Below are 14,801 nucleotides of genomic sequence, written 5' to 3' on the forward strand. Positions count from 1 at the left end.
AAAAGCATAGAATGTCAAGTAATTTTCTGTTCCTTCACAGATACGTCTTTAAACAAACATTAATGCTTTCCTACTACAAGATTGAGTTGACCGGATTGAGTTTTCACTTAATTATAGTATACTGAGACTTGAGTATCCTGAAGTAAAACCACCATTTATGTTAGTATAGGCCTAGAGATTACATTATTAACTTTCTGCAAATAATGATACAATTCTTTACACCACCCCCCCCCCCCCCCCCTAAACCCATTATTTTATTAAAGCATCATGGACATTAGTGAGGACACGGCCCAAATGCAATTTACCACTCTTCTTAGACTTATGGCATGCTAGACTATGGGGCAATTACCTTACAGCTTGGCTAGGCCAACAAAAGGCCCAGGTTCTAGGCCTGCCCTATATCCTCAATGGCCTAGAGAGAACAGAGAACCTCAGTTCTGTCTGTCTCTGTACAGCGGCTAGACTAGAATTACCGGTCAGCTAGGACTAGGCCTTTAGGCTATACTAGGCCAGGCCTCTTCATTCAAGCCTTCATCTAGCACTACTACTAGGCCTAGGAGGAGGCTAGCGTGTCTGCTAGAGTAGTAAACTAACTAAATAATAAAACAAAACCAACTCATTACCACTTGATAGTGAATAAAGTACTGCTACTCTTTCAATCACATTCTTTTGTTCCATCTCCAGCAACTCTGACTTCAGTTTATCTTTGAGCTCTAATGGTATGCTCCTTGCATCTTTTTAGACCCAGTATTGCCGGTCCCTCAGTTCCAGTCACAAAGAATTTAAATGTGAAAGGTTTCCCCTTATGCTCTGCTCTAATGCTCATTATTCCTAGCTGCTTTATTTTTGATCCACCGTAAGCTAGTAGTAGAACACTGCTTGGTTCCAGTACACCATATTTTGGATATCCTTTATCTGTTACGTTTTCAAGGTCTATTTCTTCTTCTTGTTGGTGAATGCCTTTCCTTTTAGTGTATCGTTTATTTTGACTTACCGGTTTTGATGAGTATTTCTTCATCACAGGCACAGGCTTGCCTTTGGTTTTGCACATTTTCTCCCACTGATTTTCTTTCCCAAATGCTCTACATGTTGATCCATAGGCTGGACATTCCATGTAACTGTGATAAGTACCACAGAATTTGCATGGTTTTTTTCTTGCGTTTTGTGGGTTATTCTTGTGCTTTCTAATAGCATCTACTTGTTCTTTAGTTTTCAGTTCTAGTCGTACACTCTCAGTTTGTTCCTTTAGTGTCACCATTTGTTTCTTTGTGGCTTCGTACGTCCTAGCTACGTCTAAGGCCTTCTCTAGTGTTAGATTGTCTTTGCCTATTAACACTTGTTGCACTTCCGGGTAAATATAGATCCCCAAATGATTTGGTCGATCAATCTATCATTTATGTCGGAGAATTTACACTTCCCTGCCGTATTCTCTAATCTCGTAAGGAAGTTATCTATCGTTTCTTCACTCGATTGTTTAAGGTTCTGAAATTCGTACCTTTGTATCCGGTAGTTTGTTTTGGGCTCCAAGTGCTGGCTGAACTTTTCAAAAATATTCGCCGTGGTCACGTCATCCCCTTCAATGTCAATGTCTCAGCTGTTAAACAGATCTAATCCTGTCCATAATAACACGTAACTTACATGTTACCTGTCTCCAATATCCTTCAAGAAACTGCTAAAAGCTAGATTGCATTTTTGTTCAAATTTCCGAAATGCATCTATGATATCGTCGGCGTCCCAGTTCATTGACGAGTGAATAGTCGTGGGCGCAGCCATATTGTTTACAGTACTTCAGGCAGGCAGGCAGGCAGGCAGGCAGCTTACCTCGGCGATCGTACGTACGTACGTTGGTAAACCTCTATCTAAGTATAGCTAGAAAATCGTCCTTTCTATGCTTTTTCTACTCCAATTGTCCACTTACTGTTTACGTTTCTATGATTCGTAACACCGCTGCTACCATGTTATATTGTTGTTGTTGCTGTGAGACAATAGCCATTTTTCGTTTTCACTACGCGGCCAGTCTACTACGAACTAATAGAGCGTAACAGACATCTGCGCATGCTCACAAACCTTACTGGCTAAATCGGCGTTGTGACAGCTTCGGCGACAACCCCAATTTCTGAATTTGGCGTTGTGGCGACTATCCTAATATTGACCAATCAGATCACCGGATTGTTTGGCAAACTGCTGGTAACTTTTTTGTTGGGGGTTTGCAATTTTCATCGCATCCGCGATCGAGCATTGTTCGTTTAATAATGAATTACTGTAATTATTAAAACAAGTGAGTAATTAAATGTTTTATGAAGGCCTATTTATACACATTGCAATAAATGAGGAATGAATAGTCAGAACATAAAATTAGGTAAATCAGGGGATAGTAAAAAAAGGGCCTTATGCCTATAGGCTACTAGCCTAGCCTTGTCAGGGTGGATTTTGGGTAGGAGTAAACATATTATCTGGTGCTGCTAGCTAGGGCATCCACCCTTGACATCGTGGATCAAGCCTTGCTATATAAATACCTCTGTTTAAAATTGTTATTTATTTGTACATCATTGTTGCATTTGGCAAATTGCCGAAGACAGGCCTGACACCCCTCTTCTCCCGGTTAACGACTCTTTTGACACCCCAAATAGCAAACAAACGTTATATTAACGTTGATTTCACGTTTACCGCATACGTTGATTAAACGTTGTAAAGCTAACGTTGTACTAACGTTGTTTTGCTCATTACAATAACGTTTCCACAACGTTATATTTTCGTAAACTATAAACGTTATTCTAACGTTACATTAACGTTGGTGTTTGGGCGTTGGTTTAATGTTACCACTTCAACGTTTTCTCAACGGCAATCTTCTTACGTTCGCACAACGTTATATTTTGGTTACTACTGAACTGTAAAATAACGTTATTCTAACCATACAATAACGTTGGTATTTGAACGTTGGGTTAACGTTACCACCCTATCGTTGCACTAACGTTGTTTTGCTCATTACAATAACGTTTCCACAACGTTATATTTTCGTAAACTATAAACGTTATTCTAACGTTACATTAACGTTGGTGTTTGGACGTTGGTTTAATGTTACCACTTCAACGTTTTCTCAACGGCAATCTTATGTTTGCACAACGTTATATTTTGGTTACTACTGAACTGTAAAATAACGTTATTCTAACAAAACAGTAACGTTGGTATTTGATCGTTAGGTTAACGTTACCATTCTATCGTTGCACCAACGTTATATTGCTCATTACAATAACGTTCCTACAACGTGATATTTTGGTTAGCAATAAACGTTATTCTAATGTTTCATTAACGTCGGTGTTTGAACGTTGGTTTGGCGCTACCAATCTAACGTATTTTCTACATTATTTTTTACTAATAAACAGAGAATTAACGGCATTCTAACATTACATCAACGTTGGCATTTGAATGTTAGTTTAATGTTGCCAACCTAACGTCACATTAACGTTGGTGTTTGAACGGTCAGTTTAACGTTCCCAACCTATAGGTTTGTTATATTAGCGTTGACACAACGTTAAATTTTGGTTACTATAAAATGGTACAATATCGCTATTCTAACGTCATATTAACGTTTATGTTTAAGTTTTGATTGAACTTTACAAACCAAACGTTTTTTAAACGTTGATATTCTAAGGTAACCCAATTATAACGTTGCATGTTGGTTAACATTAACAATGAGATAATGCTATTCTTACGCTAATTAAAAATTAGGAAAGACAATAGGAATTTGTATACTAAAATCTCGGGATTTTCTTTAATTTTTATTTCCTTTGCAAAGAATAGTAAAAGGCTCCTTTTAGGAACACAGCAGAACTAAGTCAAAATTACTGTTATCGGACGGGTGCTATCAGCCATTGATCATCTGTCAACACACATTATTGAAGTAAACTTTAACACATGATATTTAACAAAGGAATTTTCAAAACTTGATTCCAATTTACACAGGAATTTTCACTTCCACAACATAGAGTGTAACTCCAGCTTTCAAATCATGTTCATAATTTTATGATAATTAATTTATAATTACAGAGTTCTTGCTGTCTCACTTTTATGAACTACTATTTTATAAATTCATTCACTCGTCCATATAGTGACATACAAAATGGAAGTCTTATTTTGATTATAGTAAACTATAGCTAAATCCATGTTGATAGCAAGACATGGGCCTTTTATGTACTTCAGAGTGGCGGTAAACAGCCTTGTAGATTCGCACTTCTTGCCCACGTTAGCATACAATTTCGATTCAAGCAATTGTGTTTCTTGCTGCAAGTACTGTTTTTTCCGTAAATTTCTTTAAATTTTGTCCAGCAAAACATTCCTCACAGTGTAATCAATGTACATAAACAAAGGTTCAGGACGAAATTACAACACGTCCCTAAATTAAAGACGCTGCCTCTTTTGCCTCTCATTCCGGCCCTCATCTTTTCCGCTGCAAATTTCAGCCATTCTTTTACTACCTTTCCAATGTCCGCATCTGTAGCCTTGCCTGTCAGGGCGTTTTTACGGTTAGCACCTAGAAAAAATGTAGTTTTAGTAATTATTTTATAGTTACTGGAAGTTTAGACATAATATTTAGACCACAGGTGGGCAAAGTGCGGGCCGCATGCGGCCCGACAGCGATTTGTTTGCAGCCCGCGACAATGAATTAAAAACCCTATGTGTGCGGCCCACCAAGCCAAACTGGCTAGAAAACACCTTGTTTTTTACGGCCCGAAACCCATCATATGTAAAAAGTAACATTAAAACTGAGAATAAAGTGGTGTAAAAGCAGTGCTTGGAGGTTTTTGGAAGCTCATTGGAAACATCAATGTTTGGGTGCGGCCCGCGGTGTTAAATCACAAATTCACTTTGGCCCTCGACCGATATTCATGCAATATATGATATATATATATATATTTGCAAACATACAACAATTAAATAAAGTTACAGTAAAATTTATAAGAAATAATTATTTACAAAAAAAAAAGGCCTACCGGTATGTAAAATTAAAAGTCAATCAATTGCCTACATTGTATAGTAGTTGAGGTAGTGGATTTATTATAATTTATTTTAAACACAATAATTATATATAATATAACACGTGCTTTCGAGATTACACAAAACAGTAAAAGACAATAAAATGAAATAAATTATACGTATTTACTCCTATTAAAATCGTTGATATTATAATTTCTTTTTATTTTCTTTTCCTGTTTTATAATATACAGCAGGTATCAGATCAGGGAGATCAGGAAGCTATTATCAGGCTCTGTGAAACTTACTATTGACTACTTTCCTCAGAGTTAATTTGGCAAAAGCTCACCTTTCTCCCTTTTCTCCCCAGTTAAATTGCTTGGAAAAAGAATAAGTCAATTGTTGAATGGTTCCGTGCCTGTAACAGAAGATTAAAATACTGTAAAACTTTTTTGCAATAGCAATCCCCATGAAAAATATACCTGCGTGGGTCTTCATTCTGTAACCTGTACCTTAACTTCTTAGGGCTGATGCAGCGGCGCAAAATGAAAAATGAAGGACCTTTGAAGGATTAATATTGAGACTGCTGTTGGTGTAGTGAGCACTATGTTCGCCCTATCTGGAATCCACATCCATCCTGTATGTGCTAATTAGATCCCCCAATATTACTATTTATATTATCTTGTGGTGGACCGAATAGAATATTCGGTCAATCTTATCTAATATTTATTTATTAATTTTTCTTTATTAAGTTTTCCTTTTTTAACTTATATGTTTATATTTGATTTAAAGGACATTGCATTTAAAAGGCTTATCCTTCTGCAAATGTCCCTTTATTGACTATTCACGGTGCTCTTTGTACATTTTTATTTTGTTCAATATATATTGTAACTTGCTGTAAATGTGTGAAAATAAAAATGATTTGAATTGATATTGAATTGAAAGATAGCAGTTGAATTATGAATAATTATTGACAATCCTGTTTTAATTACTATTATGTAAGCTTTCCTTTTTCATTTACTTTATAGGTCAATTAACAAGGAGAAAGGAGAACTTTAGGGTTTCTACATATTTATCATTTTATGATTATCCTACTAGTACTACAGTACATATTTAATTATAACACTGTAGCCTTAGATTCAATAACATACATAAATAAAAACAGAAGTCGCTTTAAAGGTCAAATTACCACGAACACACTAGTAGATACCGAAACATTAGTATTAGTGTTACAATAACAGTCCGCTTCGAGGCCCATTTCTTCCACAGAAACTAAGTATTATTAATACTAGAAATTGCAAATTGCAAGTGAAGTGCTGCGAAGTACGACTGCATATAAATGTTTTATGCGAGTCAAGTGAAAATAATGAATAATAAAAATATAACAAATAATATGAGACACGACCCATTGTCTATATTTTGGGTAACAAAGTCGTAATTTTTCATTTTTGTCAAAAAGTGTCTGTTGTGAATTTGGTTTAGGTTTTTTTTAATAAAGTTTCAAAAATTTCTATGTATGTGACTGCATGGTCTAGGAAGTGTACATTTTGTTATGGGGCAAGTTTCCAAGGGCGGGTTTTCAAGGGGCGAGTTGACTGCCAAAGAGTGTTGCCAAAGTGCGAGCCAGCGTGTTATTTGATCACAAGTGCGATACATCGCAAGTGTGACCCAACGAGCAATGACGTCACGACAATAGATACGAGACGTTACTCGAGTTGTGTGAGGTATCGGCTGAGATTTGTGGAGTACTATTCAAAAAACAACTATAGGTCTAATAATGAATTATTGTGATGTTAAATATACAATGTTAGCTATCAAGGAGCGACGTTGTTTTTCATTGGGACCTTCGTCCCTTCAAGGCTAGGCCTATACCTTCCTAGCTAGTCTAGGCCTAGAGTAGGATAAGGCTAGCGCGACATGCGGACCTTGGTACGTGTTGGTTAGTCTACAAGCGTCGCCTAAAGTAATTGATTTTACCCGGCAGAACGAAAGAAGGAAACTCCACTTTTCAGTCGTCTTAGGCCCTTGTTTTTTGAAAAACAATGACCTTTCAGGGGTCAAATTGCTGTCAAGAATATGAATTGGCTGCTTCGCAGCAATTATTGCCATTATTGTTATTACAAGGCCTACTACTACCACAATTAATAATAATTCAGACTTCTCAAGGGGATTGGAACCCCGACCCTGCGCCAAACCACTTCTACTTGACCAAAGTCAGTGGCAATGGACCTTAAGGGCCTAGTATATTAATCAGCTTTTTTCTGCCAGGACCATAGACCCTCCTTCAAACCATGTGTCATAAATCAGTCATGTGTTAACACATCAAAAAGTCAGTCACCAGAGCAAACTGGAGCTTCTACCCCATACCTCTATCTGTGCCCTGCACCAGGCCCTGGCGAAGTATGTGCTTTACGTACAATTAATACTTCCTGGAGCCATATGTGCCCACACATAGGTGTGCTTTACATTGTGTGCTTTACATTAATACTTTTAACAATAATAAATTTTATGTAAAAATTATAAAATTTTACTCATCATTGAGCATTAGGAATATAGTAGTACAGTATCTATGTGCTACTGTATCAATCAATCAAACTCTACTGTAGGCCTACAACACAAAAAACCCAAATAATTATGTTTCATGTAATTGACCACAAGGCTTATCTTTAGGCTTAATGTTTACAATTCACATTTAAATTACCTTGTATTTGTATTACCAGGGCTGATCATCCTTCCGTAGTTGTGAGCACAGGTTTCTCTTCTTTGATAGTCAACAATGGTTAATGGAATAAATGATTTTCACACGTATCTGTGAGATGTGCCAACACTTATCTGATAATTCAGAGATTTGAAATATGTTACAGTAAAAAACAATTGGTTAATGAGCAACAATTGACAGGGTAACCAAAGAATTAAAACGATATCAACTACTAACCATAACTTATCATATCAACTTCTGTCCATCATTATCTTTTTTTTTTTCAACTTCATTTAGGTACTTTCCACTACTCTACCATGTTCTCTTGAATTAGAAGTCATAAAATGAGTGTAATACAGGTACATTGCAAATTATAAAAAGGGCAATACATTTTTTAATGGGGAGGATAATACTGTCTGTATGCAGCATCAGAAGGTGGCTTTCTAGTCAAAACGGCAATAAGTGACTAAATCAAAACGGCAATAAACCAAAACAATGATAATAATAATAATAATAATAATAATAATAATAATAATAATAATAATAATAATAATAATGGCCTATAACAACAACATACATACAAACGAATTCAATAATAAAAAGACTGGGGAAACACAATATCAAACAAAGCAGTAGACAATTCAAATAAATAAAACTTTAAAATACATTGGAAAAAATATGAGGCAAAACAATTTATGTACAGCAATTAAAAGAAAAAAAATGCGAAAAAAGAAAGAAAAATAAATAATAATAATATTATTAACAATTGGCAGGGCCTATGCCCTAGCCTAACCAAGTTGTAGTAGAGTAGGTAGCTAGGCCCCTAGCATAGGGCTAGGCCTTATTGTACGAAAAACTAGGTACTAGTCTAGGCCTGCCTATAGGCCTAGTAGGTAGGCTAACTACAGTACAGACAGACAGTCGGCCTAGGCCTAAGTTAGCTACGAAGATAGGGTAGGCCCAGTATGCTCTGGATTTTTATTATTATTTTTTTTACATTAGTATGGTTCTATTCTTATCTTACCTTTTTTATCGAACACTGCATCATCAGCTGCTGCACCGTCCTAGCTAGCCTAGGCCCTAGCCTAGGCCCACTGGCCCAGCTAGGCTATACGGCTTCGTCGGCTAGTAGAGGTTGTATGAAACATTCAATCAATCAAGTTGTGTTGAATATTAAGTCTTGCATCAACGAATTATCCTTGCTTTGTAGTTATCAGTGAGCAAACCAGCTAATTGTTGTATTTTGTACCTTAAAATCACAGATATTTGTCAGACATTGGTAGGCCGGGACTCCACTGGTACCTGGTACTGTACACACAATGAATTGGAATGTGGATCCTAGGTTTCCATTGGTCAGTTTCGTAAGGTTAAAGGAGTGGCCAATGACGGCAGGGCATATAATGATGTCATTCACTCCGCTTGTGTGTGTGTGGGGGGGGGGGGGGGTCGGAAACCTGGAACGCCATATCACTACCACATGGAGGATGATACCAATGACCATACAAATAATTAAATATATGAATAAATTTTAGTGTAAGAGTACCATGAGATGATAAAAATACACCACACTAATTTATATGTAGAACTGTACAATTTATTCCAAGTGAAAAGCGTATTTACAAAATCACTTGAGAAACAAGTTGATATATACAAATTGATAAACAAAATTAACTGAACATTGGCTGGAAGACGACTTAAGAACAATTGCTTCATAATTGTTGGTTCAAGGGTTCGGTCGCCGAGCAGTTGCAACATCCTGCGATATAATTGGGAGGGTTTTCAATCTCCTAACTCCGCTGCCAAAAGTTGTCGGAGACGCTTTTGATCGGAGTCAGATGTCCGTTTTATTATGCCTCCTTTAATTGTACGTACCTATTGTCCTGTGGCGGGTGAAGTAGGAGATCGCGCACTTCTTGGGCTATCTCCGGTTGCAAGGAGCCCACCAAATACGCGTACTTCGTAGCGTCCACCTTGATATGCCTGGTTGTAAACTGTGCCTCAACTTGTGTGAACCATAATGTTGGATCATTGGGCAAGTAGTATGGAAGTTTCAGAGAAACTGATGATATTGCAGGCGGTGCAGCATCTGAAGCAGATACGACAGGTTGTTGCTGTTGAACTTGTTGCTGTTGTCCTTCCATTATTAACTTGATGCAAAGAGTGTGTACTGAAACGTCGGAGGTCACCACTTTAGTGTAAGTGTACGATGAGATGATAAAAATACACCACACTAATTTATATGTAGAACTGTACAATTTATTCCAAGTGAAAAGCGTATTTACAAAATCACTTGAGAAACAAGTTGATGATATATACAAATTGATAGAAAGCGAAAGTAATGTGTACTCTGGGAGGACAAACTGAGGAGTGTCTGTAAAAGTACAAATGTATGTGATATAGCATCACCTTTCATACCATCTGACTAATAAGGATTAGTAATTGCTTGTCCTTGTCTAGTACCTGGGAAACTCATCAACATTCCCAAATGATGTGTGGTCACTTGAATTAAGGCAAATGACTTTAAGGTAAATGACCTTCCTAAGCTTGGTGTATAACCCATGAAGTTGGGATATTAGTTAAAAATGCAAGGTATTATTTACACACAGATCCTATATAAAAATTTACAGATGGTAGTACTGCTACAAAATAATTAATTAATGAGGCCTAATGATAATAAATATCTATTAATAATAGGCCTAATTAAAAGTAAATATTAATTAAAGCAAATTTGTTAACCATTTTATTATGCCATACTACAATATCATCCCTCGGTCCCCCGTGCATCCCAGGCCGGGGGTCCAAGCCCAAGCATTTTAGCCAGTAGCTGAATCAGTTGAGGCCAATTAAACCCTTTGATTTTGTACCAATTAGACCAGTTGAAAGCCATTTGACCCATTGAAAATACCAATTGAACCAGTTGAAACCCATTAGACCAGTTGAAAATCCCAACTGGTCTCAATGTTTTTTACCTGGGTTTGGATAATACCAGTTAGACCCATTGGATTATACCAGTAATAACCCATTGGATAATACCAGTTAGACCCATTGGATAATCCAATTAGACCCATTGGATAATACCAGTTAGACCCATTGGATAATACCAGTTAGACCCATTGGATAATACCAGTTAGACCCATTGTATAATACCAGTTAGATCCATTGAATAATACCAGTTAGACCCATTGGTTAATACCAGTTAGACCCATTGGTTAATACCAGTTAGACCCATTGGTTAATACCAGTTAGACCCATTAGATATTCCAGTTAGACCCATTCGATATTCCAGATAGACCCATTCGATAATGCCCAGTTGGACCCATATTGAACAACACCAGTTGGACCCATTGGATATTACCAGTTCAACCCATTGAACAATACCAGTTGGACAAAATACCAGTTGGACCAATTGGGTAATACTAGTTGAACCAGTTGAAAAATACCAATTGCACCCATTGAACCTCGTTCAACCAGTTGGACCCATTGAAAAATACCAGTTGGACCCATTGAACCGCATTGGACCCATTGGAAATTTCAATGGGCTTCAATGGGAATTTTTACCTGGGAGTTAGTTTGCAAAACCTACTTCCAACGTTAAATGTACATTTATATTTAAACTATTATCTTGCAAACGTTAAGCCAACGTTACGTAAACGTTTGTATTCTTACTCACTGATTGGCAAACCATGTATTAGCGTTTATTTGAGGTTACATGTGCGTTTACTTTTCAACCATTATCACACGAGCCTGTTTCAACGTTACTTATACGTCCATTCTAAATATTAATCGGCGAACCATTCGTTAACGTTTATTAATGTTATCTATACGTTTTCATGGTAATTATTAGCATGCAAACCTACTTATGTTAGATTTACGTGTACGTTTTAAGCACTACCTTACAAAACGATGAATGAACGATACTTTTGCAATCTAACCGTTGTTTTGCGAACCTGTATTAACGTTTATTTAGGATTTTATGTACGTTCACATGATAACAGTTTTATGCGAACCTACTTTTAACATTAAATATGCGTTTGCATTTTAACCATTACATTTTACACGTTAATTCAACGTTACAGATACGTTTAAATTATAATTGTTATTTCGCGAACTATGTGTTAACTTTATTTATGGTTACACAATTACAAGCACATGATAACTGTTAATATGCGAACATACTTTCACTGTTTAATGCACGTTTACATTTTAACCATTACCTTAAAAAACGTTGAATCTACGTTACATACACGTTTACATTCTAACCGTTATTTTGCAAATAATGTGTTAACCTGTATACTTTAGTTTGCATATACGTTAACATGATAACCATGAGTTTGCAAAACCTACTTTCAACGTTAAATGTACATTTTAACATCAACTATTTTCTTGCTAACGTTAAGTCAACGTTACGTATACGTTTGCATTCTCAACCAATGTTTAGCAAACCATATGTTAACATTTCTTTGAGGTTACATGTGCGTTTACATTTCAACCATTATCGCAAGAGCCTATTTCTAACGTTTCTATTATAAACGTTATTTCGCAAACCATGCGTTAACGTTTATCCAAGGTTTTCTGTACGTTTACATTTTAATTATTAGCATGCAAACTTACTTATAATGTTAGATTTACGTTTACATTTTAACCATTACATTACAAAACGTTGAATCAACGTTACATATACTTTTGCATTCTAACCGTTGTTTCGCGAACCATGTGCTAACATTTATCTGAGGTTACATGTCCGTTTACATTTCAACCACTATCACATGAGCCTATTTCTAACGTTACATAAATCGTTCTATTATAAACGTATAACACATTACAAAAACAAAATATGTACTGTAATTACACAGATATAGTGTAGTTGAGCAGCAAAAGCGAAAAAAGCTGCAGTTCTTATAACCAACTCCCTGATCAGTCTCAGCAGTAGAGTATCAGCCCGAGTACCAGTATCTTAATTTAAAACTACAATAGTCGGTAGTACACGACTACTACGGACCGAACGAACGAACGAACGTGAATTTCACCTCCAGCGAGGACAAGACCGGACAGGAGTACCTGGCCAAAAACCATTTTCAATGTGTGGTAAAAAAATAAAAACACAGAGAGACAGCTGCAGTGTGCGCATAGCATAGAATTTATTGGATACTCAATCAATGGATGAATTCATTTTTATTATGTGGTATCCGGTTATTGACGGACGGTTTAATTCAGATTAAAGATTTTTTTTTCTTCCGAGATCAAAATTATGCTATATTATGCTAATTTTTTCTAAAATTATGCCAGCACATATGCTAGATGCTAGATGGGTCCAAATTATGCCAAAAAGCATAATTATGCTAGATCTGGTCACTATGTTTCTAGGTCCTTTTTAATACAAAGCTATGGAAGCCTTAATAAATAGGATACTTTATAAAAATATTATCTAAATTCGCCTCTGAACATTATTTTGGTGGTTAAACAACTTAACTCCTCCAGAATAACTTCGAAAAAGTTTCTCTCTCTCTTTCCTTGAAACTGGAGATGTGATCGGACCCAAATAATCGCATCGAACATTTCTATGGTGCTATGGATTTGTTAACCCTTTATGCTATTTCAGATTGAACAGGACTTCAGAGCTATCTATGGAGACACTGCGGACAAATTTTTGATGAAGGTAACCCCAGAGTTGGCAGGCAGAATATTAACACTTGGAGCTAAGCAAAGTACAGCAACCAACATATTCCATACTACTACTTCCGGTAGGGATATAGTTCAGTACACGCCATAATGATGTAGGTGCCTCATGCATTTGTGAATATAGCCTAAGATTGTAAATGATCAAATAAATGCTTCTCTCAAATAAGCTACTTAGAGATATAAGCCTAGGCTTGCTGTATTCTATTTTGAATAAGCATTGCTGCACCTAATAAATAGAAGTTTATAGCTGATGAAAGGTGTAGTAGATATGGTTGGGCGTAGCGAGAGCGGTTTGGTTTCCTCGAGGTCAGGGTTTCAATCCATTTCGCTTGTGTCCTTGGGCAAGGCACTTCATCTTCATTGCTTCTCTCCACCCAAGAGTATAAGTGGGTACCTAGTATGGTTAAATGCCAATATGCGCTGATGTAGCTGCTGCAACATTAAGGAATACTCCACCAGGGATCTTGAATTTGTGTTCCATAGGCATGTAATCCAATGACAGGGGTAATGATAATGTGAAGCACATACAGGGCTTAATAGTATGCGCTATATAGTAAGTCTACATTTATTATCATAAAAATATTAACAATGTAACCCATTTAGCCACCCAACTTGGACATTGAACACTTTATAATTAAGTTGGGGGGGGGGGGGTTCTTATTTAAATGGAGAGCTTAATAACAAATTATCTCTATATGCACTTACTCAAAAGGGGAGAATATTCATGAAGGAAGGCCTACTGAGAATATTTTGGATGAAATGTTTCTTGATTTAAAAAAAAAAAAAATTTATCCCTGTAGACTCCCAGGCACAATCAATTCAAACACTTCCCATCTTTTTGCCACCTGGGCATGTAGAAGAGAAGCAAAGAGCCAAAAGAGCAACAGTAAAGGAGGCTCTGACTGCTTTTGTGGATTCACAACCTGTAAGTACATGATATTAATAGTTTTTCTAGAAATATAGGCTCTTTCACAGTTGCTCAAACTCAGTAATATTACCGTATTCTGTCTGAAAGGGTCCAATCAAAAGGCGTAAATATTGGAGGAGTTTTTAAATGAGAATACCCATTTTTAATAAACATGGCAAGCAGTAATTATGATATTGTGCAAATAATATATTATTCTGTTTATATGTACATTACATGTAAGTATTTGCCAAATAAAATTACATATCTATGTCTCTTCCTCTTTGATATGTTTTAATAAAAGCATAAAAATACCATATTTTAGTTGATATTTATTACAATATAAATATTTTGTGAATATTGGTAAAGCATTTCAAGGAAATGCTTTGGCATAAGAAAATAATGGACAATACCATGAGTAGATATAATTACTTGTGTTTAAAAATACTCATCGAAAGGAATTAGTGTGGCAATCCCTTTTACAAGACAGTGTATATACTTAATCTCAGTCTGATTTTCATTTTGTTCTTTGCTTTTTCACAGATTGGC

General features: G+C 36.2%; 1 long non-coding RNA gene across 1 annotated transcript; it reads right to left on the reverse strand.

Annotated features, from left to right (window-relative positions):
* Window positions 1-3,760: 3,760 nt before the first annotated feature.
* On the reverse strand, window positions 3,761-8,968 carry LOC117118794. Its single transcript, XR_004447096.1, has 4 exons — window positions 8,694-8,968; window positions 7,673-7,803; window positions 5,321-5,389; window positions 3,761-4,531 (listed from the first exon to the last, which is right to left on the reverse strand). It is a non-coding gene; the product is annotated as an uncharacterized LOC117118794 (long non-coding RNA).
* Between the last annotated feature and the right edge of the window lie 5,833 nt (window positions 8,969-14,801).

Source organism: Anneissia japonica, unplaced genomic scaffold, assembly GCF_011630105.1.
Source record: "Anneissia japonica isolate Jap-2015-1 unplaced genomic scaffold, ASM1163010v1 scaffold410_len604442_cov124, whole genome shotgun sequence".
Taxonomy (NCBI): domain Eukaryota; kingdom Metazoa; phylum Echinodermata; class Crinoidea; order Comatulida; family Comatulidae; genus Anneissia; species Anneissia japonica.